A 26,068-nucleotide genomic window follows, 5' to 3' on the forward strand; every position below is an offset into this window, starting at 1 on the left:
GGGGGGAGGGGGGCTAAAATCTTATTCTGCATGGGAATCATAAACTTATCCAGACTCCAGTCAACCAGTGAGAAGGCAGAGGAAGCTGAGCCTGGTTTTTATAACCCAAGAATGAACTTCACAAGGCATGAAACTAACACTCATTGTCCCCTCCAGAGGCCCTGAGCTGCACACCGAGGTTTGACAATGAACAGAGAGGGTAGGCAGGTAGCTAAAACCCCTGCCCCCATGTAGCTCACAGTCTTGGGTTGGGGAGATAGGCAGACCTCAAAAAGCAACCCAAGAAAGGTTTGAAAATAAACTGTGATAAGGGTAAAAGGATCATGTTAAGAAGAGTCAATGGTGGAACAGAGAAGGAACAGTGTATACAAAGGTCCTGAGGCCCTGGGCTTTGGGAGGAACAGAAAGGAGTGAGTAACCTCAGGGCAGTAAGCTGGGGACCCCAGGTACACAGGGCTGGAGACATGGACCAACATGTGAAATAATCTAAATGTCCTAAGAGTAGGGATCTCTTAAACAGACTATAATGATCTGCTTTTGGGCCATTTTCTGCAACTGTTTCCACACCCTGATGAACTCAAGTTTACCCAGCTGGTGGCTGGGTGCTCAGTGAAAAGAAGCTGCCTTCGCCTGGGTTTTGCAAAAGCAAAACAACAAGAACTGGCACCATTCACCTTGAGGAAATACAAGGGCTTCCCCAAGACACAAAGCTCCCTGCCGACCTTCACAGTGTTCCTCCTTCCCGGGGTGGTGGGCTCCGGGGAGGCCCTTGTTCTTCTTGCTGTTTGGTGAACATAATGTTCCATCAGGAAAAAAACGTTTAAGAGAGAGCCAGAAAACCCCCTGCATCTTCTGCCCTGACCCCAAAACACCAGTGAGGTCTGTGCAGCGGGGTTTTGAGGACAGCCTTTTTCTGTTCCAATCTCAAATAAACAAGAGCCCCTTTGGCAGAGGGCCCGCCCCCCAGCACCAACCCTGCAGCTATGACAATAGGCGTGTCCTCCCCGGGAGCGGCGGGAGGGGGCTCTGGAGCTCCTGCTAAGCCTCGGAACTCGCCCAAATAGTTTCTTCCCCACCCAGGGACCCTCCCTTTCCTGTGGCTGGGGTCACCCTCCTCCCACACTGCTGCCTTGGGCTAAGGCTCCCCACCCCCACCCCAGTCCTGGCCAGCACTGAAGTCCAGAATCTTCCACCCAGAAGACCTCGCAGCCCAGCTCCCGGGTTACAACAGCCTGAGCTCCCAGAGCAGGAGGCGGAGCAAGGTCCACACGGAACCTGGTCATCCTCAGCTGGACTGGTCACTCCCAAACTATGGATTAATTAAGCACCTTCTGTATGCCCGGCACTTACAGGGCACAGGACGTCACCACAGTGCCCACTGGTCTGCCTAAGGAGGGTCAGATCTGGGCAGCAGAGCCACCACCGATGTGAGAGTGAAACCGTTCCAGAGGGGACTCTGGGACAGAGCAGGGTGGGGAGGCTCTCGGTGGAGGTCACACTGGAGCCTGTGAAGGTGCCAACTGCCAGGGAAAGGGATTTCCAGAAAGAAGGTCCAGGAGGCAGGGCCAAGGGGGCCGGGGCAGGTGGGGGGGATGGAATGAATGGGTGGAGGGGGGCAGCCCTGCAGGCGGGGTCTCTGCAGAAGGCGCGGGGACCCCCCGAAGTGCGCCAGGATCACTATCTGGTCCTTACAGGAGGACTGAGCCAACCCCTGCTCTGGCTGGAGCTCCCAGGGCGAGGCGCGGGGGGGTGCTTGTCCTCCATCCATGCCTGGTCCCTGGCTCCCCGGTAGAGCCAGGCCAGCGGCAGGTGCTCAAATAACAAGTGGGGGGAGGGTGACCACAAGGCCCCGCCCCCGCCGCGAGGCCACGCCCCCCGGGCAGCGCGTCCGGCTGACCGGGTGCAGGTGGGTTCCCGGTGCGAGGAAGCCGCGCCAGTGGGAGCCACCGACGTCATCCCTCCCGAGGCCGAGTCCCTCCGGCGTCGCAGACCCCGGCCTGACATCCCCGGGCGGGCACCCGTCCAGCAGCCGGCCGGCCCTGACGTCCTGTGGGCTCACAAAGGGAGGACGTGATTCATCCCGCCGCGGAAGGAAGCCAGAGCCCGAGCCGGAGCCGACCACAGCTGCCTCCACCCCGCACCCCCTTTCCGCCTGGCTCTTATGGTCCGTCCTCCGGCTTCTGGGCCCGATTCCTGTCCCCCGGATTAGAAACAGGCTCACTGCAGGTGGGATTACTTGGACCTGAATGAGGACATCCTGGCCTCCGGCGCACCTTCATCCAATGACTAGAGAAGGAGCAGACAGACAGACAGACAGCTACACGCCAAGAAACTCCAGGCCCTGCCAGAAGCCACGGGATCCTCTCCAGCCTCGGGGACAGTGTGGCCCTGTGGACACCCTGGCTCTCTGACCCGAGGAGGAAGCATTTCTGCTGGTGGGGGGGGGGGGGGGGGGGCTGGGCAGACCTGCAGCTGGAGTCCATCTGGTGGACCTGCTTCAAAGGCCTGCTGGGCCGGCCGGGGCTGGGTGGTGGAGGCTGGCCTAGCGTGTGGGAGGCCCTGGGCTCCGTCGTCACAAAAAATCAACAAAATAAAGGTATTGTGACCACCTATAACATATATATATATGGCTTATATGGCTGCTGGGATGACAGACGTGGGCCACTGTGCCTGGCCTAACTAATAAAGATATTTTTTTAAAAGATGCTGCTGTCCTTCCTCAGTGCAATGTCAGCTTCTGCCTCCTGCCCGTCAACCCCAAGCTAGAAGAGGACTTAGCCTTGGGTTCCCTGCAGCAACCAGCATACAGCCCGGCCCACAGCAGGTGTCAAGGAGTATTTTCAGAGAGGTCAAGGGACTCACCCAAGGTCACACAGCACATAGAAGCAGGAATGGGACCAATACTCAGATCACTGGCTTCTACACCAGTGCCCCAGAGAGTCAAGATGCGGACAGCCACCCTGTGAGGACTTGGGCCCTGCAGTGAGACCTTCTGCTTCCTGCTCTCGACTCCCTGGCCTGTGCCCAGCCAAGAGTCCAACCTTGGCAGGGACCCGTCCCAGCTCAATGACCCTGTAGACAAAAGGCTGATTCTCCGGAGGTTCTGGGGCTCTGGAGGGCAAGGGATGCCCTGGAGTCCGGTTACCCAACACCCACAAGGCAGATGCCAGCAAGTGGCCTGGACCTGAAGAAACCGTCCCTTCTCCCAGGGGGCCCCTCTCTGCCCCTGTCTCCCCGGCTCCGTGCTCAGGCCTGGGGGCTCAGGGTGCTCGGGCTGGACGTAAAGAACCACTGTAAAGAAGCTCCAGCCAGGGGGCCACCACCCCGCCTGCTGGCCTCTGTGACACTTCTGCCACTCTGCTGCAGCTTGGGAACAGAGGCAGGGCCAGGCCCCTTGGGCTCCAGCTCCCAGCCAAGGGCATTTTCTTGGTGGGAACTTGGGGCCACCGTTTGCTTCCCTGTTTGTATTTTTAAAGCCACCTCCTGGTGACAGCCAGCCTGGGGGGGTGCTTTCCAGCTCTCAGGGTGAATCATTGCTCAGAAGGGACACAACAGGCTCTGCGCCACCCCTCCGTCGGTCAGTCACTCTAGAGACAGTGTCCCTCCCCAGCAGATCCAGTCGGTAATGGGACTTCAGCAGGTGCCCAGAGACCCCCGGGGATTTCTTCCCCAGGACAGATGCTCAGACCCCGTCCCAGGCCCAGGATCCCAGTCCCCGGATGGTGATCTCGGCACCTGCGGGTGGCAAAGCTCCCGGGGGACTCTTCCCAGCGTCCGGGGTTCTCTCCCTCTGGGTCCGCAGAGCATCCTGGGAGAATCTTAGATCCGGGTCTTAGGGTTTCTCCCAGAACACAGCAGCCAGGCGCACCTGGCCAGTGACAAGTGGATCCTCTGCACTCCCTCGGCCATGTCCACTGGCTGCAGGGAGCCTGGTCAGCCTCGGGAGCACGTGCCCCGGGGAAGAACATGGAGTATTTCTGGGACACACATCTCACTGTGACAGACGTCCTTGCAGGAACCACACTGGCCTGGCATCTCACCTCGTGTAAAGGCTGGCCAACAAAGGTCGCCCTTAAGTCTGCCCCAAACACAGGGACAGCCACACCCACGAGGAAGGTCACTATTTATAAAAAGAGAAAGAAAATAGCCAGGCACCGTGGGGCGCACCTGTCATCCCAGCTACTTGGGAGGCTGGGACGCAAGGATCACAAGTTCGAGGCTGGCTTCAGCAACTTAAGGAGAACGTGTCTCAAAAATAAAATTTAAAAAGGCCGGGGGTGTAGCTCACTGGGAGAGCGCCCTTGAGTTCAATCCCTAGTGCCTCAAAACAAAAACAAAACCAGAACACCATGTGTGGGTGAAGAGGTAGGGAAATGGGGACCCCGGTGCAGCCCGAGTAGGAATATAAATGAATACAACCCCGGGGGACCGCAGTATGAATGTTTCTCAAAAGTCTAAAGATACAGCCCAGTTGTTCCACTTCAAGATATACCATTTTTTTTTATAAGTTGAAAGCGGGACTTGGACAGGTATTTTGTATACCCATGTTGAGAGCAGAGTTATTCACAATAACGAAATCAGGGAAACGACCCAGTTTCCAAATGTGAAGTGTGCACGCTGGAATATTATTCAGCCCTAAAAAGGAAGGAAATTCTGCCCATGTTCACAACATGGGTGAACCTTTACAACATCATACCAAGTGACATAAGCCTGACTCAAAAGGACAAATACTGCCGGGCACGGTGGTGCACACTTGTCATCCCAGCGGCTAGGGAGGCTGAGGCAGGAGGACCACAAGTTCAAAGCCACCCTCAGCCACAGCGAGGCAATAAGTGGCTCAGTGAGGCCCTGTCTCTAAATAAAACACAAAATAGGGCTGGGGGTGGGGCTCAGTGGTCGAGGGCCCCTGAGTTCAATACTGCCCCCACAAAAAAGGGCAGATTCCAAATACTGTATGCGGCCACTTCTTGGGTGCCTAGAGCTGTCAAGCTCACAGACACAGAAGGTAGAGGGGTGCTGGGGCTGGGGAGGAGGGGACTGTCGTGGGAACAGGGTTTTATTTTCCTAAGGTAAACACAGAGTCCTGGAGGTGGACAGTGGTGAAGGCTGCGTGAGGACGTGAGTGTCCTCGACGTCACTGGCGGAGGCTAAGGAGTGGATCATCATGTGCGTATCTCACCACAAGTTAACCACAGAAGGCGGGGCCGGGCACAGGTCAACCCCAGTGCCACCTCGTACCAGCCAGGTAGCCTCCAGGTGGCCTTGCTTCTCTGAACCCTGTGACAGGGCCTGGGTGCCAGGTGAGCTCTGGTGCGCAGAGGCAGGCAGGGGCCAGGGGTGGTGGGTGTTCAGCATGTTACCTGCTGTGACCTGATGGTGGCCGCAATGGCTCCCCTCTGGGGCTCTGCTGTCTGGGGGTCCCACAGGAAGAGGCTGAGGGCACGGGGTCTCTGGCCTGTGGGTCTGGGTGGTGCACTGGGGAGGCTGGGCGACTGGGCCCAGCGAGGACAGAGGAGATGCCCCGCCCTCAACTGGCCGAGGGGGTGCAGGCCGAGGCCCTGCCCTGAGTGGGACCCACCTGGATCCCACGGGAACCTGGAGGGGTGGCCGTTCCTCAAGGGACCAGAGATGGAGGGCCTCCAGCCGGCCTTCTTGGCCCTGCCTCCTGGGCTCCCCAGACCCAACCTAGGACCTGACCTTCCCCCAGGGGGCAGTTGGGGACAGCAACCCGCCAAGCCCTGAGTCCTGCCAGGCCCAGCCCCCACCTCGAGCCTGGAAGGGCAGAAAATGGCCCAGTCCCTGGCCTTGGGACAAACATTGTATCCAGCATCGTGGGCCGGGAAGGGTCCCTGAGAGGTCACCGTGTCCAGCCCTTCCTCCACTGTCCGCTGGGGTCCCTTTTACAAAGGCAGGGCCCCCTGATAAACACAGGTGCTGATCACGACAACGCCATCATTACCTTCACAGTGACCCCGACCCTCGAGCGCCCCCCGCGGCAGCGCCGCCAATCCGGAGGGCCCTGAGCTGGTCCGAGTCCCTCCCGCTGTGTAGACAGAGGGTCTCCAGTCCCACCAGAGTCGCGGGGGCAGAGCGGCGAAGCCAGGACCCGCGAGCCTTCTCGACGCAGGCGCCTCCTCGCTCTGCTGCGTATTGAGCACCTACTGCACCCCGGCACCAAGGGGCCCGGCGCAGGCATCTCCTTTCCGTGATGCGGCCTGGAAGCGAGATCGACCTCTGAGCAGCTGTGGCCAGCCCACACCAGAGGGCCTGTGGGCAGGCTCCTGAGGACGGCGACACCTCCAGCCTTCACACGTGTGGCCGTGACAGCCACCCGGGAGTGCTTCTCCTGTAAGCTCTGGGTGCCAGCTTGCGGGGTCAGGCCACCAGCCACTCTGTCCCCCGCCAGGGTGCTGGGCCCTGACATGGCCTTCGTCCCACCAGGGGCCACTGGGCTCTCCCTGTCCCCCACGGGCAGGGCACCCAGGCCCAGCAGGCGGCTGGGGTGTTGCAGCTCCACTCGGGCGGCTCACGCCTGCTGGGAGGGTCACACAGCCTCCGACTACAGGGTCCCAGGCAGCGGGGAGCAGCCAGGGGCGGGAGCTGGAAATGAACCCGGAGGCCGGGTGTGGACACCTGCCCTGGCCAGCGCCCTGGCTGTGACCTTGAGCACAGCTGACATCTGCTCCAGAGCTTGTTCCCTCCCAGAAGAGGAGACTTTCCAAACCAAAGGCCAAGCCTCCAGGTGGCTTGCTGGGACCCGTGGCCTGCCCCCGAGGCATCTGCTGGCCACAGGCAGGGACAGCCCAAGGGGAGCATCCTCCCCAGGGTCCCGCAGCAGCAGGGACCAGAGTCCTGGCTCAGGGCGGGGTGGGGGAGGACGGGCTGTCCGAGGCCCAGAGAGGGAGATGCACACACCGCTCAGGCCCAGCACTTCCCACGGGGCCCACAGAAGCCCAGGCTGAGTGGAGGGAGGGGGAGGGGGAGGGGGAGGGGGAGGGGGAGGGGGAGGGGGAGGGGGAGGGAGGCCCAGGCCCACCCTGGGCCAAGAAGCCACAGCTCAGTCCCCTGCTGGTGGGTCAGCAGCAGCACTGCCAAGGGCTAAGGGAGGCCGGGAAGCGAAACGAAATGCAAGGAGCAAAGCGCTGGTGTCTGACCGCCTCATCTTTGCTGTGTTCCCTGGGCAGAGTCACCACCCTCTCTGAGGCTCAGTTTTCTTGCCTGGAAAACGGGATCTGATATTGCGACCTGGTGGCTGAGCCCTCCGAAATGACAATGCTCCCCTATCACTGAGCTGCAAAACTGCAAACTCAGAGATCTCAGTCCAATCTGGGGATGGACGCAGGTCTGGGGAGAGCCCTGGGCAATGTCAATGCCAAAGCCGATGGCAAAGTCATGGCTTTGAAAAAGTAGCGAGCGGATCCCAGGAGGCACTCACACCTGTCCTCAGGAGGCACAAAAATCTGCCCTGCTCACTTGTCGGGCAGAGATGTAAACCACATCCCCCAAAGTCACCACCACACCCAGAACAGCCCGTCTGTGGGTGGCCCACGAGTCTGCAGGATAAGGGACGGGGGCACCCAGTGTGGGGTGGGAACCATGGCAAAGCCCGCACAAGTACGCTTTATGGGATGAATTCACGTGCACATCAGGCAGAGAACAACCAGCACACTGAACGTACTTTCCAGTGTTTTCATATACGTTTTTAAAAATGAATCAAGGGGCCGCGGCGCAGCTCCGTGGTAGGGTGCTTGCCCACTACGTGCGAGACCCTGGGTTTGATCCCCAGCCCTGGGGATAAGTCAATAAATAAACAGAATAAAAATGAATCAAAATGTGGTATATCTACACAGGGGAGTAGAACGCAGGTATAAAAAAGGAAAGAAACACAACTTCTACAACACACATGAGCCCTGAGGACATTCTGCTAAGTGGACGATGATGTCGGTCACCAAAGGCCTTTAGGTGACCTGACAAAGACACGTCTACACAGATGGAAACCAGATTCGTGGTTGCCTAAGGCTGGGGAAGTGGGAGAAAAGTGAGCAGTGACAGCTGACAAGCATGGATTTCCCTCTGTGGTCACAGAGTGTTCTATCATCCCAGCGGCTTGGGAGGCTGAGGCAGGAGGACCGCAAGTTCAAAGGCAGCCTCAACATCTTAGTGAGGCCCTAAGCAGCTCAGTGAGACCCTGTCTCTAAATAAAATGCAAAACAGGGCTGAGGCTGGGGCTCAGTGTTGAGTGCCCCTGAGTTCAATCCCAAAAATAAAAATAAAAAAATAATAAATGTTTTAAAATTGATCGTGGCAGGGGCTGGGGCTGAGTGTTGGAGCACTCGCCTAGCACACACGAGGCCCTGGGTTCGATCCTCAGCACCACAGAAACATAAAGATACTGTGTCCATCTAAAACTAAAAAATAAATATTACAGAAAACTGATTGTGGCAATAGTCGCACCTGCCTATGGATGGGATAAAAGCCACTAAACTCTATATTTTAAAGGGCTGGATTGGGGGCATGGAGTCTCTCTCTCAATAAAGCTGTTACTTAAGAAGAGACGATTTCAAGACAAACATTCACTGAAAAGCAGTCCAAGTACAAAAATATGAAAAAGAAAAATTTCGAAATGACACAAGAATGACTGGGGTCTGGGATCGCTGAAGTCATGCCTTAGCTCTGGGTGGGTTCAGACCCCAGCCCCCCACCTCCGGGCTGAATGACTGTCTTCTAGTGGCATCCCCTCTCTGAACCTCAGTCTCTTCATCTAGAAAGTGGAACATGAACAGCGGCTACCTTGTGGAGTCACCGTGAGAACTGAGATAGCACAGTGCCTGACACGTGCAAGGGGGTCCATAAAGGGGCACTGCTGCTGACACCGTCACCGCTTGGCAAGCAGGCTTGTGGAGGGGATGGGACTGGCCCTGGGTCCCGAGGCTGAGCAATGAAAGCTGGAAAACCTGAACTTGGGTCTTCAGTGCACACCAGTGCTGCTTCCCCTCCCCGCCCGCCCCCACTCCAACCCTGGCCACCAGGAGTCCAGCTGATACAGCCACACAAGGGACAATCAGCCTGGTACTGGGGGCCCAGCCGGTGACAGGGCCTCCTAGGGCCAGCCAAGCCCCCTCACACCAACCAGGGAAGGGCAGAGGGCGGTGGGCAGAGGGTGAGCCATGGGGCGGCAGGAGGCTCCAGAGCCCAGGATGCCTCCGGTCATGACCAGGCCATCACTATTGGTCACCATTGCCACGGTCACCCAGGTTTTCTCTGGAACTCACTGGTCATCCATTCAGGAAACACTGAGCACACCTACTGTGTGCCAGGCACTGTAAGGGGACAGGCTGTGAGCAGAAGTCCCTGCCCTCTGGGACTTAGCGTGGCACGGGGGCACAGGCATGAAGAAAACACAGACTCCGCCATGACTGCAGGCTGGGGTCTGGGCTGGGGACAGCAGGGGCAGGGGGCGGGCTGTCCTCAACCCTGTGTCCGCCTCCTGCAGGACCGCTGTCCCCTCAGCCTCGTCTTCTACCTCGCAAGCCCTTTCTGCGCTCAGCAGCCCGTCTTTCTGAAATCTCCCCTGGGGCCGCCGTGAAGGGCGACTGTTTGGACCAGGCCCCGGCCGGCCTCCCACCCTCCCATCTGGCTCCCCGTGCACCTGGGTTCCTCCTGCCTCAGGGCCTTTGCACTTGCCCAGAACGCTTTCCCTTGGGCCCTTTAGCCAGCTCCTTCAAGTCCTCCAGGTCTCAGCACAAAGGTCACTTCTCCAAGAGCCCTTCCCTAACCGCCCGATCTAAAACACACCAACCTTTCCGGCACCTTCTTTGATCTTGGCCATTGCCTTAATCACTACCTGCAGCTCCTCGTTATCAGCTTCTCCTTACTCGAGGGCCAGGTCCATAAAGCACTGAACCACGGGGCTGCGTCCTCAGTGCCTGGCCCAGAGTAGGTGCTCAGCTAACAGCGTCATGGGCTGGATGGGTGGCAGGCGACTGGGTGGACAGGAAGGTAAGTGGGCATGTGCTCAGGCAGAGGGATGGGGATGGACAGATGGAAGGAAGGGTAAGCTGACGCGCAGGGGAGAGTGGAAGGATGGACGGGGTGGGAAGAAAGGACAGGTGGGTGGATGGACAGATGGACCGACGGACGGATGGGTGATGGAAGACCTGCACCAGGCGGGTGAAGGATGCACAGCAGCAGCAGGGACAGGTGGACGGAGGCAGATGTCCGTGAACAAGTGACAGATCTTTCCTGGGGTCCTGACTGTGGCTCGTGGGCCGAGGCTCCGAGTGCCGTCTCTCAAGGGGGCTGTTTGTTGAGTGGCCCAAGTGAGACCAGGCGTGGGGGTCCTGAGCCAGTGCTCGGCAAACCCCCCCTGTTGACGTCCCCTCATGAGCCTGTCCCCACTGCCTGGTGACACGGGGATGGTTTTCATCTTCACTTGGCCAGACAGAGGTCAAGGTGGTGAGCGCTGGGCCTGGCCAGTCCTCCCTGTCGCCAGCCCTGCCCCCTCCCCAGGCTCACCCAGGACTGGACACCCCTGGGCAGCCCTGAAAAAGCTCTGGGTGCCACTGCCCACGGCGGCTGTGCCCTGTCCCAGCCAAGCTGCTTCCTCCAGGACCCCGCAGAGTTATGGGGACGCATTCAGAAGCATCTCCCTATCACCCCAAGTCAGAGACCCCGAGACCTGTGTGGGCACAACCCTGACCTGGAGGGCCCTGGGGCGCCACCCCAAGACTGGTGCCATCCTTGGAGCCACTCAAACAGAGGAACAGGGCCCCGGGGACCTCGGAGGGAGGGACTGCTGGGTGTGGCCTTGGAGCATCACAGATGAGGAAACCAAGCCAGCCGCCCAGGGCCACCTCCAGATCACACTCCGCACAACCGTGACCTGCTGTGACCATTGCCCACCCGCCGAGCGTCACATTTAGATGTGCCAGCATGGCTAGACAGAGTCCCAAGCACCGTGGACAGCAGACGGTGGCATTAATAATGGCACTCAGATCCACGAGGAGGACCCGGGGGCGGAGCTCACAGGCACCCAGCACAGGGCCTCTCCGCCGGGCAAGGGCTGCTGTCCCCAGGGCGCCCAAGGCTGACGGAGAGGCCCAGCCAGATGACTGCTCCCAGCAGGGCCCAGAACACCATGTGGCCCAGAGACCCGACTGGCCAGTGGAGGCCAGCGGAGGAGACTGGGCGTGAATCCCCGGCAGCCACTTGCCCAGGCCCACAGGTCTCATTGCCAGGCCTTCCCGGAGGGGCACTGACCCTCCCCTCCATGTCTCCGAGCCCATCCAGCCTGGGGAGGAGGCAGAGGGCCCTGGAACAGCCCAGGAGCCCGAACCTGGACGACAGCCAGGCCTGGGCAGGGACAGGAAGCACCCCTGAGCGACAGGGATCAGGACGGACTGCTCTGAAGGCACCCAGTGTGCCTGGTCCCCGGTCTGCGCGGCCCTGCCCCGGGGAACGAAGGAAGCACCACTGTGTACACCCAGGAGGTGGCCTGGGGCTGCTCCCCCAGCCGAACGTCTGGGTCCCAAATAGCTACAGACCTTAGCACTCTAGAGCCCAAATACGTAGGGAATGGCGGTGGGCGGGAATTGAGCATTTGCCATGAGCTCTCCAAACCCTCCACGGGCAATGACTCCGTGAGTCCTCAGAGCAACCTCAGAACCCCAAGTGGTGTCCTCAGAATACCAACATGCACAGACACACCCCGTAAATGGGAGAAACTCAGGCTCAGAGAGGGCAAGGGTCCTGCCTAAGGTCACACAGCGTGGAGGTCACAAGCCAGGACTGGAATCCCAACCATCTGAGAAGCAAACCCACATTCCGTGCGCCAAGACACAGAGCTGACACCTCCCGATCGATGGACAGGTATGCATGCACAACGTGCGGGGTGAGTGTGAAAATCCCAGCCCCACACGCTGGCACGGTGATCTTTAGAATGTGGGTGCTCTCCTTTGTGTGGGGGCTGTCTGTGTTTGTGCAGGTTCAGCGATGAAGGGGCGCCGCTGCGCAGTCAGGATAAAGGGACACAAAAGGACCTGAGCGTCATCCGCCCGATCACTTGACGGGGATCTCAGGACGCACCTGCCAGGTGGAGGTGAGGGCAGGGAGAACCACCAAGGGTCAAGGTCAAGTGGAGGACAGAGGTGGGGACCCCACGGCACCCCAGAGACTCCACTGCACGGTGGGGCTTTTCCTGATGGACAGCTCGCCCCCCCCCATGCCCAGCGCTCCCCCACAGGCTAGAGGGCAGACCCCAGCACCCCATCCCTGGTGTGGGCCCCAGGCCAGGGAGAGGACGGGCCACACGGCCCTGACTCTCGCTGTCTCTTGGGACAGTCCTCCTCCTCCGAGGCCCAGCAGGAGCTGGCGGTGCGCTGACCCAGGGCAGTGGGGCAGACAGGGGCCGGCCGCTGGGCCCCGAAGACTCCTGCAGCTTCTCACCGCCTCCCTCCACCCCCACCCACCCCCTCCAGTGGAAGGACAGAGGGAAGAAGGAAGGACCCAGGGACCGTGTCAAGACCCCCCAGGGAAGCGGCCTGGAGCTCAGGGGGCAGCGACTGGCCTCTGGAGAAAAGGGCTGCCCCTGTCCACTGTCCTCTCCCCTGAGCGCATCAGGAAGGACACTGCTCTCTGCCTCCTTGTCTCCCTCCTCTGTGCCCAGGCCCAGTACACAGTAGGTGCTCAATAAACACAAAGACGACCATAATAAGTATCCAAAGGGGAGAGGAAACTGTGACCTGGAACTCCTATAGCAGATGGGGGATGGGGACAGGACTTCGTGGGAGGCAGGTCCAGAGGGGCCTCTGAACCCAGCTGAGGACAGCGAGGGCAGCTGTGCCTCTCTGGGCTGTTGGAATCTGAGGAGAAGGCACACAGCAGGACTGGCAAGGGCGAGGGTGGCCCTGACGGGCTTTCTAGGCCCTGCCCTGCAGAGGGCTGGTCTGGACTCTGCCAGAAGGTGCAGCAGGAGCGGGAGGCGCTGCGATCTGCTCACCTGGTTTCCTCTATACCAGTAAAAACAAAAGGCCCAGAGAGGGGAACGGGCTTACTCAAAGACACACAGCAGAGAAGCCAGGTCTAGAATGCAGGAGGCCTGACTTGTGGCCCAGAGCTTCCCGCCCTCTCCACCCGCCCCCCCCACCAGGACCCCTCCCGTGCCCTGCACAGCCCTGGCACAAGGGGGGACAGGACAGGAGGGCTGGGCCTGCGGTGAGGCACAGTTGTGGGCAGCTGCCCAGGTCCAAGGGCCCTCGGGGCTCCCCGCCCGCGTCACTCCCAGCCCTGCCCAGTGCCCAGGGCAGCGCCTGCCAGGCCCGGCTTCATGTCAGGGCAGGACGAGGCCCAAGTCCACAGAAACCCGGGTGTGCCTGCCGCGCCTCCCTTGTGCCCGAGGCCCCTCACTACAGCGCAGTCCCCAGAAGCACTGCAGTCACGGAGGAAGCAGAACAGGAAAGCGCGCAGGCATGCCCCGCCCCCGGGCCCACAGCCCCGCCCACAGAATGCCCCGCCCCCCGGGACCGCAGCCCCGCCCCCTGGGCCTCGGAACGCAGCTGCCCCTCCAGCAGGCCACGGGCACCAGAGAGGGCTGCAGTCCTGGGCCACTGCGAGCCGGTGGGTACTGCTGGTCAGGGCGGCGGGCCGCTCTGGGCCTCGGTTTCCTCCTCTGTCAGACGGGAACGATGCCGGCCCCCATCCTGACAGGCAGGCAGGAGGACTGGTCACCGGGCCAGCTGCACATCAGGGGAGCGGGAGCGGAAGCAGCCGATCGGCGTTGATTATTGACTTTCATTATTGCCACCGTTAATATTTCTGCTCCGACTACGAACAAAGATTCATGGCGTGGCTCGGACCTTAGGACTGACATTGTTTTTAAAACCCTGAACGGATCTCCTATGGGGGAGGCGCCTGTTTCTGAAGTGCCTACTATGTGCAAAAGTCTTTTTATATAGTTATCTCATCTAACCCTGCAATGACTCTGCAGGGAAAATCTTAGCTTTTTCTTTCTGTGGATGAACTGAGGCTCAGAGAGGGGAAGTCACTTGCCCAAAGCTACACAGCACTGACGTGTGGAGACAGGATCTAACACTAGGATCTTCCCATTCTGCCTGGGAAGGAGCCATGGAGAGACTTGGGACATGGGGGCTGGAGTCAGGCTGCCCAGATCCACGTCCCCCTTCCCGGTGGCCCTGGATAAGCGACTCCCTCTGTAAAATGGGGTTATAAGGATCAAATGAAGCAATGCAAGGGACATGGTGGCAGACAGCTTGGGCGGGGTGACTTCTCGCTCACACAAGTTCTCCTTCACTACACATGACGTTGTCCTTCTCAAAAGCCGGGTCTCGGGCTGGGGTGGGGGCTCAGTGGTGGAGACTTGCCTGGCACGTGTGAGGCGCTGGGTTTGAGTCTCAGCACCACATACAAATAAATAAATAAATAAAATAAAGGTGCTGTGTCCAATCACAACTAAAACTTAAAAAAAAAACAAAAAATAAAAAGCTGGGTCTCTGCATAGAGGGGAGAGGCAGCCTCGGTCACCCCCCGAGACTTGTGAAAGCAGGTGCCAGCCCAGAAGCCACCTGCATCTGCAGGTCAAAGTTTGCCCTCTCTGACCTGGAGGGCGCCGTGGCCCCCAGAGACTCACTTCACAGACAGGACATATTCAGAGAGGTGATGTGGCTGCCCAGGGTCACACAGGAGGCCCAGGCCTGACTGCCCCAGACTCTGCCCCCCCCCCCCAGCATCTGCTCAGAAAGGCATCCCAGGCCCCGGGCACATTCCCGTGGCCCTCAGCCAGCACAGGACTTGGCCTGTGACGGAGATGATGAGTGTTGACAACAGGAACATGAAGGCATAGGTGACCTCTGACCCCGCCCTCATTCAGGCAGCCTTTGGCAAGGCCCTGGGGCCCCGAGGCCTGCAGGTCCTGGGTGGGGCTACCTTGGATCAGCAGGCCCCTCTGGGGGCACAGTCTTGAGGACTCGGAGCTGGCAGCCCTGACCCTGCTCCCAGGAGAGCAGCGGGGGACACGGGCCCCACTCCTCCTCCCGGCCCTGGGGCTCCCAGGACAGGAGGTGACCCCCAGCCCCTCCCTGCACTAGTAATACTGATAACAGTGACATAACAGCCACAGACACGGGGACTGGGCTCCTGAAGGGCACTGTCAACGCAGAACACAGGCCGATTCGCTCTCCCATTTAGCCCAGAGTGGTTCACTGTCCTACCCAAAGCCACACTGCCAGCAAGTGAGGGAGCTGGGATCTGGCTCCCCCCACGCCAGGCAGGGGCCTGGGCCCCACGCCGTCCTCACAGCCACCACGCACTTATCATCTCCTTAGTGCCCAGCCTGCCCCCGTCCCTCCTGACCGCCAAGCACCCTGTGTCCATTTCACAAAGTGCAACCCAGGCTGGGCTGTGATGGGGCTGGTCAAGGTCATGCGCCCCCAAAAGAGGTGGCGCTGGGACCCGAACACAGAGCCCCGGCTCCAGGTGACACCCAGGTCCCAAACAAAAGTCAGCATGAAGACAGTCACCCCCAGCGTGTCCCCACCAGGTGGGTGAAGCCCCCGCCCACCCAGTACTGGGTCCAGGCTTCCCAGCCGCTCAGCGGAGGGACGCATGGCCCCACTTCCCAGATGAGGAAACCGAGACTCGGTGGGGAATGACCTGTTCTGGGCCATCAGCTGGAACCAGGTCCTCTCCTCCACACAGACCACGAGCCACACTCTTAGCCTCTCCTGGCAGCTGCTCTCATCCCCAAAGACCCCTCCCACTCCAGTAGCATCACGACCACGCAAGATGCAGCACTGCTCCAGGTGAGGAGGGGGCTGGGCTCCCTGCTGTGGGGCTTGGCCGTGGCAGTGGACTGCAGATCAAGGGCAGGAGCAACACCTACTCAGCTCTCTCTGAGGCATTCACAGCACTGCGGGCTCCTGCTGATAATCATGCCCCGGCTGGCTGTCACCCATCCCCCTTGAGTGCATCAAAGAAGACCATCTAAATCCTGGAGTCCAGCATGCAGACCACGGCCAGACCAGATCAGTCAAAAGACCTGCTGACTCAGGCTCATGAAACAAATGGCTGCTCTACAAAAGGCCACTGAGATCTGGGAGGTGCTTGTTACGCAGCAAGATCCTGAACACCTGACCAATACAATGACCACACGTTTCCAGAAGGTCTCGTGGGTACACGGCAAATGTCTTCCAAGACACAGTCTTCAGCAGGTCGGATAAAATCCCAAAGGCCACAAAACATTGTGCAAACTGTGGGAATGATCAACTTCCCTGCCACCAGGCCACAGCCCGTGCCACTGATAAGACAAAGCCAACTAGCTACCCCTCTCTGGGGGTAACCCAACAGTCTCCGTCTCCCTCAGCCCAGCGTGAATGTAAGAGGTAGGGGCTGCACAGGGAACCTTCTGGAATGTGTCTCCCAGTCTTCTGCAACAGACGGACAAGGATGACCAAGCGGGGGTGTTATGACAGTACCATGCACCACGGCAAAAGGCACCCCTGTCCACTGAAGGCAGACCAGGTGACTATGGACACTATGCACACGGGAGTGTCCTTGGGCCCTTAGGAGGAGCAGGGTCGACCAACATGTCCCAGCACAGGGAGAGCCGAGCCTGCTCCGCATCACCATCATCGCGGGTGTGGCCCCACAAGAGGCAGAGGCACTGATTCATCACCCGGCTGTTTACTGAGCACCTACTGCGTTGGGCGGTTCCAGGATCACAGCAGTGAGGACAGATGGGCTCCTGCCCTCTAGAGCAGAAAGTCAAGAGGGGAAACTGGCCATGATACCGACCCTCTGCCACCACCACTAATAATAATAAGGATGATCGATAACAACTGCAATCTGTGCGCGTGAGCGCACGCCGTCTCCAAGCTCTTGTCAAGTGCTCCTCACTGCAACCCTCAGAGGCAGGTCCAATTATTATGCCATTTATTGGGAAGGAAAGGGGCTCAGAGAGGTCAATTCAGCTTCTCAAGGTCCCACAGCAGCAGATAAGCAGCAGAAACAAAATTCAAACTCATCCCTTTGATTCCAGTCGGGAGGTTGAAATGTCATTGATAACTAGCAGAGTGTGACAGGGACTGGGAAGGGAATAAACAAGTGTACGTGAACCTTCAGGAAGGTCAAGAGAAATGGCTGATTTTTCAAGAAGTAGAATCAGGAGTTTGAGATGCACTTTTCACCTAGTGGAGTATCACTGTGCAGTCTCTGACACGTTGGGTGTGTGGTGTGCAACGCGTTATTTCCAGAATACTATCTGCATTTTGATGTGTGTTCGTCCTTCCTAACTCAGCGATAGGAGCAGCCAAAGATCATGCTTCGCAAACATGCTTCATATTCTTAATGGAGACAGGTTATAAAACATTTCAAAGGTCAGTAAATCGAGCAATTAACCAATGTCGCAGCAATAACCCCTTCCCAAAGTCAAGGCCATAATTCTTCGCATACTTATTCATTGTGCCCTAAACCATCCCTGACCAGAGGATTCCGGAAGATGGGCATCTTGTGCAGTCTTGGCTCGCCTAGTGCCTTGCCTGCAGAAGATCCTCAATAAAATATCGTATTGGTGGTGGAAAATATTACCTATGTACAAATCTGAGTCCCTGCACCTCAATCCAAACAGAGGTCGGCTCACTTTGAAATGGCAGGCGTTTGATGGGGGGAGCGGCCAGGAGCACCCACCCCTCTGCAGAGGGACAGAGTGACAGAGTGCATGGCTTTGGGGCAGAGGGCTTGAGTTCAAATCCTGACTCTTCCACTTCCCAGTTGTGCAAGCTTTTAAAGTTTTGAAATCTTAAACCACAGACTGGAAGATCCCAAAGCAGGCACTGCCTGGGTTTGTTGCAAAGAATTAAAAAGAAGAATGAAAGAACTCAGTCCAGGTCCCGGCTCAAAGCAGCTGTGCTACGGGCTCTGCCTGCGTTCTCTCTGATCCTCCCATTTCACAGAGGAAGAAACTGAGGCTCTGGGGGGAGGGACTCATCTGGAATTATCCTCCTATAATCTGATGGGTGAGCTGGGGCAGGACTGTTCCCTTCTAGATGCGCATCTCCTATCCTTCCTGGGTATTCAAGGAAAGGCAGGGGGTTGCTAATGGTCTTTTGGTCAGTCAATACACCCTGTGTTCTGGGCATGCCGACTATCCCCACTTCTCCAAGGGGCAGCCCAGACTCCTTCTGCCATCCCTCCCTGCCCCCGCCTCCCACTCCTGTCCCAGACAGCTGCTCCTTCCCCCACACTCCAGATTGGGTGAGGCTACCCGGCCTGGAACACTTCCTGCTGCCGTCGATGACATCATACCCCACATCCTGGGCACAGCCAGGCCAGGCGCCACTTGGCCAAACCCAGGGAATCCCTGTTTGATGGGGGGACCCTTTCAGCAGCCCATTTTACAGACAGGAAGCTGAGTATCCAAACAAGTACCACAACAAAGTCACAATCCACACTCCAGAGCCGAAGCCTGGCCCCCGGGTGTCCCTGGCTGGCTCCCACCTTCCCTCCTGCCTCCTCCTGGAAGCCTCCCTGGGTTTACCCTGCAGCACATCCTCTGAAGCTTCTGCCCAATGGACCTCACCGACTCCAACCTTCGCAAAACGCAAGGTGGCGGCCAGGTCACATCCCTGCTCTGCCCCCTGCGGCTGGTCGACCTCAGGACACCCCAGCCCTGCATCAGACACAGGAGTGGGGAACCCCACCAGCTCCCCACAGGGAGGCCCTGCAGACTAAGAGGTTTGACAAGATCCCTGGCAAGACCACGGCTGAGCCAAGTGCACACACTCACATGACCTAAGTGTGTCCCCCACAGCGTCCTTCTCCAGGTGGACTTACACCCTGAGGAGGTGTCGTCTCGAGTGGCTCTCTGGATATAACCCTGCCCCGCGTCCTGGCTGCCATCCACCTTCAACACCAGTGTCCTGCTCCACGCAAGTTCGGCCCACCTGGGTTTTCCCAGCAGCCTCCTTACCGTCCCCTCGGGCTCCAGGACCGTCCCCTCCCTTCAGTCTCCACATCGGCCAGGGCAAGAGGGCCGGGAACCTGCCGGGGCGCCTCACTGCCCAGGAATAAAGTCCAGATCACAGGCACCGTGGCCCGGCCCTGGCCCATCCCCGTGCTCCCTCCTCCCTCTGCTGTTGGGCTTTAGGACCCAGGACACCAGCCTCTTCCTGCTGGCAAGAGTCCAGGCGACCAGGCTGAGCTCCGTCCTGCTCAGGTCCCAAGGCCCCTCCGCTCTTCTAGATAAGGGACTTTTTCTCCAAAGTCTTCCCCACCTGACGTGTCTGCAAGCCGCATCTGGGACACAGTGTCTTGATGAGTTGAGTGAATGAGCCACGGGGAATGAAGGAGCCCACAGAGGAGGTACCCCGAGGCTCCTTCCCTGAGTTGGTCAGAGACACAGTCTGGTGATGCTGAGGGGACCCTGCTCAGGGCCAGACGGCTGGCCCCTCCACTCCGCCAAGATCTGCACTGCATAAGGACCAGCCCTCGGCCCTCGACGGGAGGGTTCCAGCTCAGGATTGGGGGTGAGGGCGGCATGCCCAACACCGGGAACCGGGCAGGTTCCTGCTCCCCAGCTAGAATGTCAGATCCGGGCGGCCCTGGCCACACTCCACGTCTGCAGTGTCGGCATTTAGTAGGTGCTCGATCCCCAGGGCAGGCAGACTGGGCCAGCTCACCTGCCCCGCCAAACCCTGTGCCCAGACACTGAGCACTAAAAGGCCGAACTTCTCTCCAGTAACTGCCCCTCTGTGGAGCATGCAAATCCTTTCAAAAGGATCCCCCCAAACCACCAAGACCCCGGCCTGCATCCGCACAACAACCTAGGGACAGTCCCTGGCAGCCAATGAAAGAAGCAAAACACCGGGGTCAGGAGTGAACACAGGTCTGTCCAGGATCCTTGATGCATTAGCAACGGGAGAAGCCTGGGCCAAATGCCTGGTTACTCATTAGCCAACCCCAGAGCTTCTTTCTGCAAGGAAGGACGAGGGGAGCCATTAACCCATCTGAAAGAAAGGCCAAGCTAAACATCTAAGTCTGCAGTGCAGAAAGACAAGGTGGGTTTCTGGAGCCTTCCCTCAGACAATCAGGGGAAGTCCAGGGGATGGAAAAGGACAGGAGGGGCGTGCGACTATTTATAGGAACTTTTTCACCTATTGTGTCCATTCACCCCGACATGCCCGCCAAAAGGGGAAAGGGTGACATCCCCACCTCCCATTTTGTCTCAGTGAAAACCGGAGCTCAAACAGGTTAAGTGCGTTGCCCAAGGTCACCAAGAGTCTCCAAAGAAAAAGCTTTTTTTGTGTGTGCAACAGGTATAGCCCTTCCCTTTCCAAAAGGTAATGGCTGCTCCTGGCTAGAGAAAGTTCAGTCCTGGCCTGCAGGAAGCCCTAAGCGCTGAGGTGCCATGCGGAGGTCACAAGCCCGCTCCCGGACACTCAGACACGAAGAACAGGGTTGAGGGCGCCGCGCCTCGATTCCGAGGCCAGTGCGTGCAGCGCTGGGAGGGTGTGGAAAGGTCAGGCTAGAGTGCGGGTCAATGGGCAGCTTCCCTTCCCAGGGGCCCCGCCCGTGTCCCCGGGCGCCACCCGCCACCGGGGCGGGGACCACATGGGCCTGTCTGGAGCAGGGGGACTGAGCCTCCATCTCATTAGGTCCTCCTCTGCCCTGGGAAGACGAGCAGACGGAGCGCAGGCCCCGCAGGGAGGACGCGTGCCGAGCCCCCGGGGCCAGCGCGCTGCCCTCCGCCCACCCGTGCTGTCCCCAAGGCCTGCGCGCCCCGGCCCCCGCCCCGCCCGGCGCCCGGGCTGCCCACGGTCCACCTCCCGGGCCTCCAACCCGCACGGATGTCCAGCTCTTAGCAGCTGCATGCTGGGTACCCCGGATTTCCAGCGATCCCCCAGCTGCTGGCCACCAGATCTCTCGGAATTCACTCCCCAGGCTCGGACCCGCGTGGAGGGGGAGGGATCCACTCTCAGTTGCCAATCACCCTCCGCGTCACTGCCTGGCTGGGGACCCAGGGGGACCCCAGGCCGCCGGCGCCCGATCCCTCCTGGGATCGACTCCCAAGTGGCCAACCGGGTGGCGCGGGATCCATTGGTGGCCCGGTGCGGGATCTTCCCGCGGGATCCACTCCCAAGTCTCGGGAGACGGATTCCCCAGGTCCCAAGCCGGGCAGCCCCTCCCCGCGGCCCCGGAGCCCGGGGATCCACTGGGTCCCCGCCTCTTCCACGGCCAACTTTGCCAACTTTTCCCCCCGGCCTCGGCCAGGCAGAAACTTGGCGGCCCTCGCCCGCAGCCGCCTCCGCAGCCCGCTAGCGGCTCGGGACTGGGGGCGGTTCGCCAGTGCCCACCCCCGCGGCCGCCGCGCAACCTACCCTGGCGCCGCCGCCAGCCCGCGCCGCGCCGCCACCTGCCCGCGGCCGCCGCACCTGCCCGCGCCGGCCCCGCGCAGCCTAGCCTGCTGGGGGCGGGGCCTCGCGCGGGAAGCGCCCCGTCGCTATGGGAACCGGAGCCCGCGGCGCCTGCGCGGAGAGCACGGGCGGAGAGCGGCCGCCGGACCCTATCCGCCCGGGGGAACCTGGGCCTGGGACTGTTCGCCGGGTCGGAGGTCATCCCTCCCGCCCCTCAAACCGTGACCCCGCCGCGTCCCCAGAGCCATCCCAGGCACGAGTCGGAAAGCCCCGCGACCGGCACCGACCGGCAGCCGGGTGCGTGCCCCCCAGCGCCCCAGGCCGCCGGGCAATTCAGGGGGCTCTGGGCGAGGGCAGGTCACACAGCGCCTGGACTGCGGGCGCCGGCCAGGAGTCGCGAGATCTGCACGGGGTGCTGGCACCCCCTGGCGGCGGACCTGGGGACTGCACCTATGTCCTCGGCGAGGCGCGCATCCTACTGTGAGCCAAGCCACTGCCTTGTTGTTGCGGAAGGAAATGATGAATGTAGGCTTGTGTATCAGTTGAGAAAATCGTAGGAAGTCGCCCCTGGGATGGGAGGTGCCTGTCCTGCGTCCTGTTAACGGAGATCCACTGTGTTGCGCAGGCTGGCCTGGAATTCCTGGGCTCAATCAATCCTCCTGCCTCAGCCTCCGCAGTAGCTGGGACTGCAGGCGCGCGCCACTGTGCCCAGCCAGCGTATCCTTATGAAGCACCCCCGCTCTTTGCTGCGTGCTGGGGACATGGTACTGAAGCAACTGGCAGCATCCTGGCTCTTGGAGCTTACAGATTTTTTTTTGCGGGGTGGGGGAGGGGTGAACAAGTATATTGAATTGCATTTGTGACTCTGCTGCTAAGGAGAATTTCTGAGCATGTGTAACTGGAGGACCTGACATCATTTGTGCCTTTAAGTCAGCTAGACCTCGATATAGTTGAGAGAGAGAAGAACATCACACTGTGTGACTTCTGGAGAACTGCAGGAACACTCTCTCGCTTCATCTTTAGCTCAGGTTGTTGGTGTGTACAAAGGGCAGTTCACGCGATTGCCTTGTTGGGACCACCACCCATCTATCCCCTTATACTGAGGAACTACCTAGGGCTCCCCAAGAGACTTGTTGCAATGACAGAACCCAGAAATGATGAGAAAGAGGGCCTGTGACGTCTTATATCTTAGGATATTCTCCTTGATCATGATGTCATGAACACAGTCACCAACAGGACCCATCTCAGTGGTTTTTATGTAGGACCACCAGTACCTCTTTAAGACAGGAAACAGAGGATGATTGGAATGAAATCTCAAAATCTGTCTTCTTTATTGTGAAACAAAATCTCTCTAAGTTGCTTTGGACCTTGCTATATTCTGAGGCTGGTCTCAAACTTTCCATCCTTCTGCCTCAGCCTCCAGAATTGCTGGGAGCCTCCTGGAAGGGACGTATGTTTACTCCTGATTCTTTTTTTTTTTTTTTAAAGAGAGAGTGAGAGAATTTTAATATTTATTTTTTAGTTTTCGGCAGACACAACATCTTTGTTTGTATGTGGTGCTGAGGATCAAACCCGGGCCGCACGCATGCCAGGCGAGTGCGCTACCCCTTGAGCCACATCCCCAGCCCCTACTCCTGATTCTTATTGCTTTGTACAGATTAGGCACATAACAGGTAGCACTCTGAGTGGACGTAAAACCACAAGTGAGCAACACTTGCTAAGGTACCATCTGCGGCCTCTCCTGTCTAACCTTATAGGAACTTTCCATTTCTCCTTGATAGGACCAGAATGCATGGGCTGGAGGTTATGCCAAATGGATGTTCTGTTTCTCAGTCCTTCCACTTGCCATCTCCTCTCCGTCCCAGAATGTAAGCAGAAAAGGGGACAAGACAGTATTCCTCCTGAGACCTCTAACCCAGATGTCTCCCCACTGGTGACCTCCCTGTCCCCCATTCTGACATGTCAGCTCTTCTCCCACCATCAAGGTTTAAGGGATTTCCAGAAGCACCTAACTACAACTCCCAGAATCCTTCTGGATGCACAGGGGGTGGGACTTCCTGGTCCAGCCCCTCCTTACTTCCCCCTGCACTCCAGTACCCTCCCTCTCAGTTCTGACTCCCAAGAGGTGTCAGGTTCTGGTTGTTTCCAGAATCAAACTCTGACCCCTCAGGGTAGCCCTGACTTTCCTCTTCCTGAGGACAAAGGACAGTGCCAACCAGGGTCTGTCCTGGGACCCCTTCTCGGCCATCTTCTGCCTCCTCCTTCAGGAAGTGTGTCCTGATTCGGCTGCCAGTGCTCAGGCTCTCTGGTGGCTGTGTCCCCTAGAGCTTCCTCCAGTGATGGAGCGTCCTGTGTCTGCGCTGAACACCATTAGCCCCTGGTAACCACTGGTGACCACTGAAAAGGTGGCCTGAGAGATGGAGGGGCTGAATTTTAAATTTTATTTTGTGTTTAATTCATTTGAATGTGAACCGCCCCCCCTGCCCGCCCCCCACCATGTCCACTGCTTGGAACCGTCTGGCCCGGGAGCCCACCCACCGCTTGGCCAAGGTCCCGGCCACACATCCCTGTGGGTGGCACATTGATTCATTTTGTTTTTCTTGTCATTCACACTTCTCGAGGGTGAGAGCCAGTGTATTCTTCAGGATTTTCTCTCAACCCAGACCTTTGCCCATGCCGTGTTCCCTGCCAGGAAGACTTCGCCCTCTGCCTGCCTGTCATCTGGTTAATGACTCCATGTCCCTCCGATCTTGGCTGTGACTTCAATTCCTCCCAGAGCCATCCCCGACTACCGAGGCGGGTTAGATGCCAAAGCCTCTGAATCTTGTATGACTCCCCCACCTCCATGAACGCCCGGATCGCACTGGGGTATAATTACCAGTTTTTTCTCTGCCTCGCCTTCTAGAGCATGAGGACGCGGAGGGCAGGGACCAGCAGGATAACTGAAACGGAGCTGACCCTTGATAAATATTCATGGAACTCAGTGTCGAATACATGTTTTCATATGATGGGATCCCGTGGCTGGTGGACAGTAATGATATTAATACACACTGTCATTGATTAAGTCAAATGCTTTGCCTGTGCTGTCTCATTAGATGTCACAACGATTCAGTGAGAGATGATCTATTACAATCTCCTTTTCACAGATGAGGGATCTGAAGCTCAGAGAGGTTAGGTACATTGCCCAGAGTCACACAGCTAGTATCTCAGTCTGGCTTCCCTGGAAAACAGAGCCTGAGGCAAATCTTATGTGCTAATGCTTTATTGGGGATGTGAACGCAGTCCAGTAAGGGACTTCCCTTCTGAAAGGGGACCTGGAGGCAGGGAAGGAGGGAGAGCAAATCTAAGACATGCCAAATGGGGCTGGCCTCAGAATCTCAAGGAACCATCCAGGAGCTCCATCACCCTGGGAATCTCCACAGGGACAGACCTCCGCAGGGACTATGGGCGATATGTGACCTGCTGGCACCTGCCGTTTCCAGTCTACCTTAGTGGCAGTTAGGGCCAGTCACTCCTCACTTCTGGGTCGGGTCCTGCACCCCCGCTGCCCCAGGGAAGCCACTTCCTTGCTCACCTGAGAAGGGAAGAGAGGACCCCGAGTTCCGTCCCTCACAGGGTGTGGTCCGGGCAGTTTGGACTGCAGCTGGGGTGTTGGGAGCCTGGGCTGGGATTCAGGCCACACCCCTGCAGGCTCAGCTGGCCAAGTGACTGGGCAGCTGACCCAGGCCACCTGCAGGGGGAGGTGAGCCGAGGCTGGAGGGAGTCCAGCAGCACCCTGCGACCCAGAGGGACAGAGCCCAGGTCACCTGCAAAGGTGTGTCCATCAAACCGACACCCTAGTAAACACCAGAGCTGGGATCCTGATCCCTCCAAAGGCCATCAGCGAACATTGATTGACAGAAAAATGAATCAATGAGTGAGTGATTGAATGAGGAGGGGGCCAGAGCAACTGCCTGGTCCAGGGGCGCCAGGTGGAGAGGCTGAGGCCCAGAGAGGCCGGGCTGCCCTAACTAAGGTCACACCTGTAGGGCAGAGCAGGGACCCGAGCGTGTTCCAGACTTTTCTGGTCAGGTTTTCTGCACGGGGCTTGCTGGACCCTCCTGTGTCTGAGAGTGCCCACCCGTCCATGCTCGTGTCCGCCAGCATTTTTGGAACACCGAGGTGACACCTCTTACTCTCACCTGCCCAGGGCCCACCCCTGTCCTGTCACACCCCCTCAGTCTTCCTCCTGGAGCCCATCCCATCCCCCATCCTCCATCCATGTGGGTTTTTTTTTTTTTTGAGCGGGTGAGCCTCATGGTATCCCCGCCCTATCCCAGTTCCAAACCCCAACCCCCAATCCTGAGCCCCAGGAACTGGATGAGAACGTCTCATGTCCCTGGCCACGGGACTGATTCAGGGATGGGCACGTGACCCAAGCTTGTCCAATGAGAATTCATCACAACACTTGCAACAGCTGTGCAGAGAGAAGAGCTTCTTTACTCCAGGATTGTGGAGCCTGAGAATGTCAGCCCAAAGCCACCCGAGGCCAACACTGTCAGGAGAATCTGCCTGAGAATGAAGGCAGCTGAGCAGAAAACACAGCTGAGAAGGGCAGACAGACAAAAGGATCTTGAAGACGTGGCTTATCCACCCGGATCCAGCCA

The 26,068-nt window shown here is 58.7% G+C and overlaps 1 protein-coding gene across 2 annotated transcripts in view; it reads right to left on the reverse strand.

The window, feature by feature from the left end:
- The window catches only part of Kiaa1671 (KIAA1671 ortholog), a 147,429-nt gene extending 125,977 nt beyond the window's left edge, over nt 1-21,452 (reverse strand). Inside the window, exon 1 of one of the 2 annotated variants that reach the window (XM_034637309.2) lies at nt 21,387-21,452. The gene's annotated coding sequence lies outside the window, so the exon portion shown is untranslated. The remainder of the gene's footprint in view (nt 1-21,386) is intronic. The other variant, XM_071615114.1, reaches the window with a different exon arrangement.
- Between the last annotated feature and the right edge of the window lie 4,616 nt (nt 21,453-26,068).

This window comes from Marmota flaviventris, chromosome 1, assembly GCF_047511675.1.
Source record: "Marmota flaviventris isolate mMarFla1 chromosome 1, mMarFla1.hap1, whole genome shotgun sequence".
In the NCBI taxonomy this organism is placed as follows: Eukaryota; Metazoa; Chordata; class Mammalia; order Rodentia; family Sciuridae; genus Marmota; species Marmota flaviventris.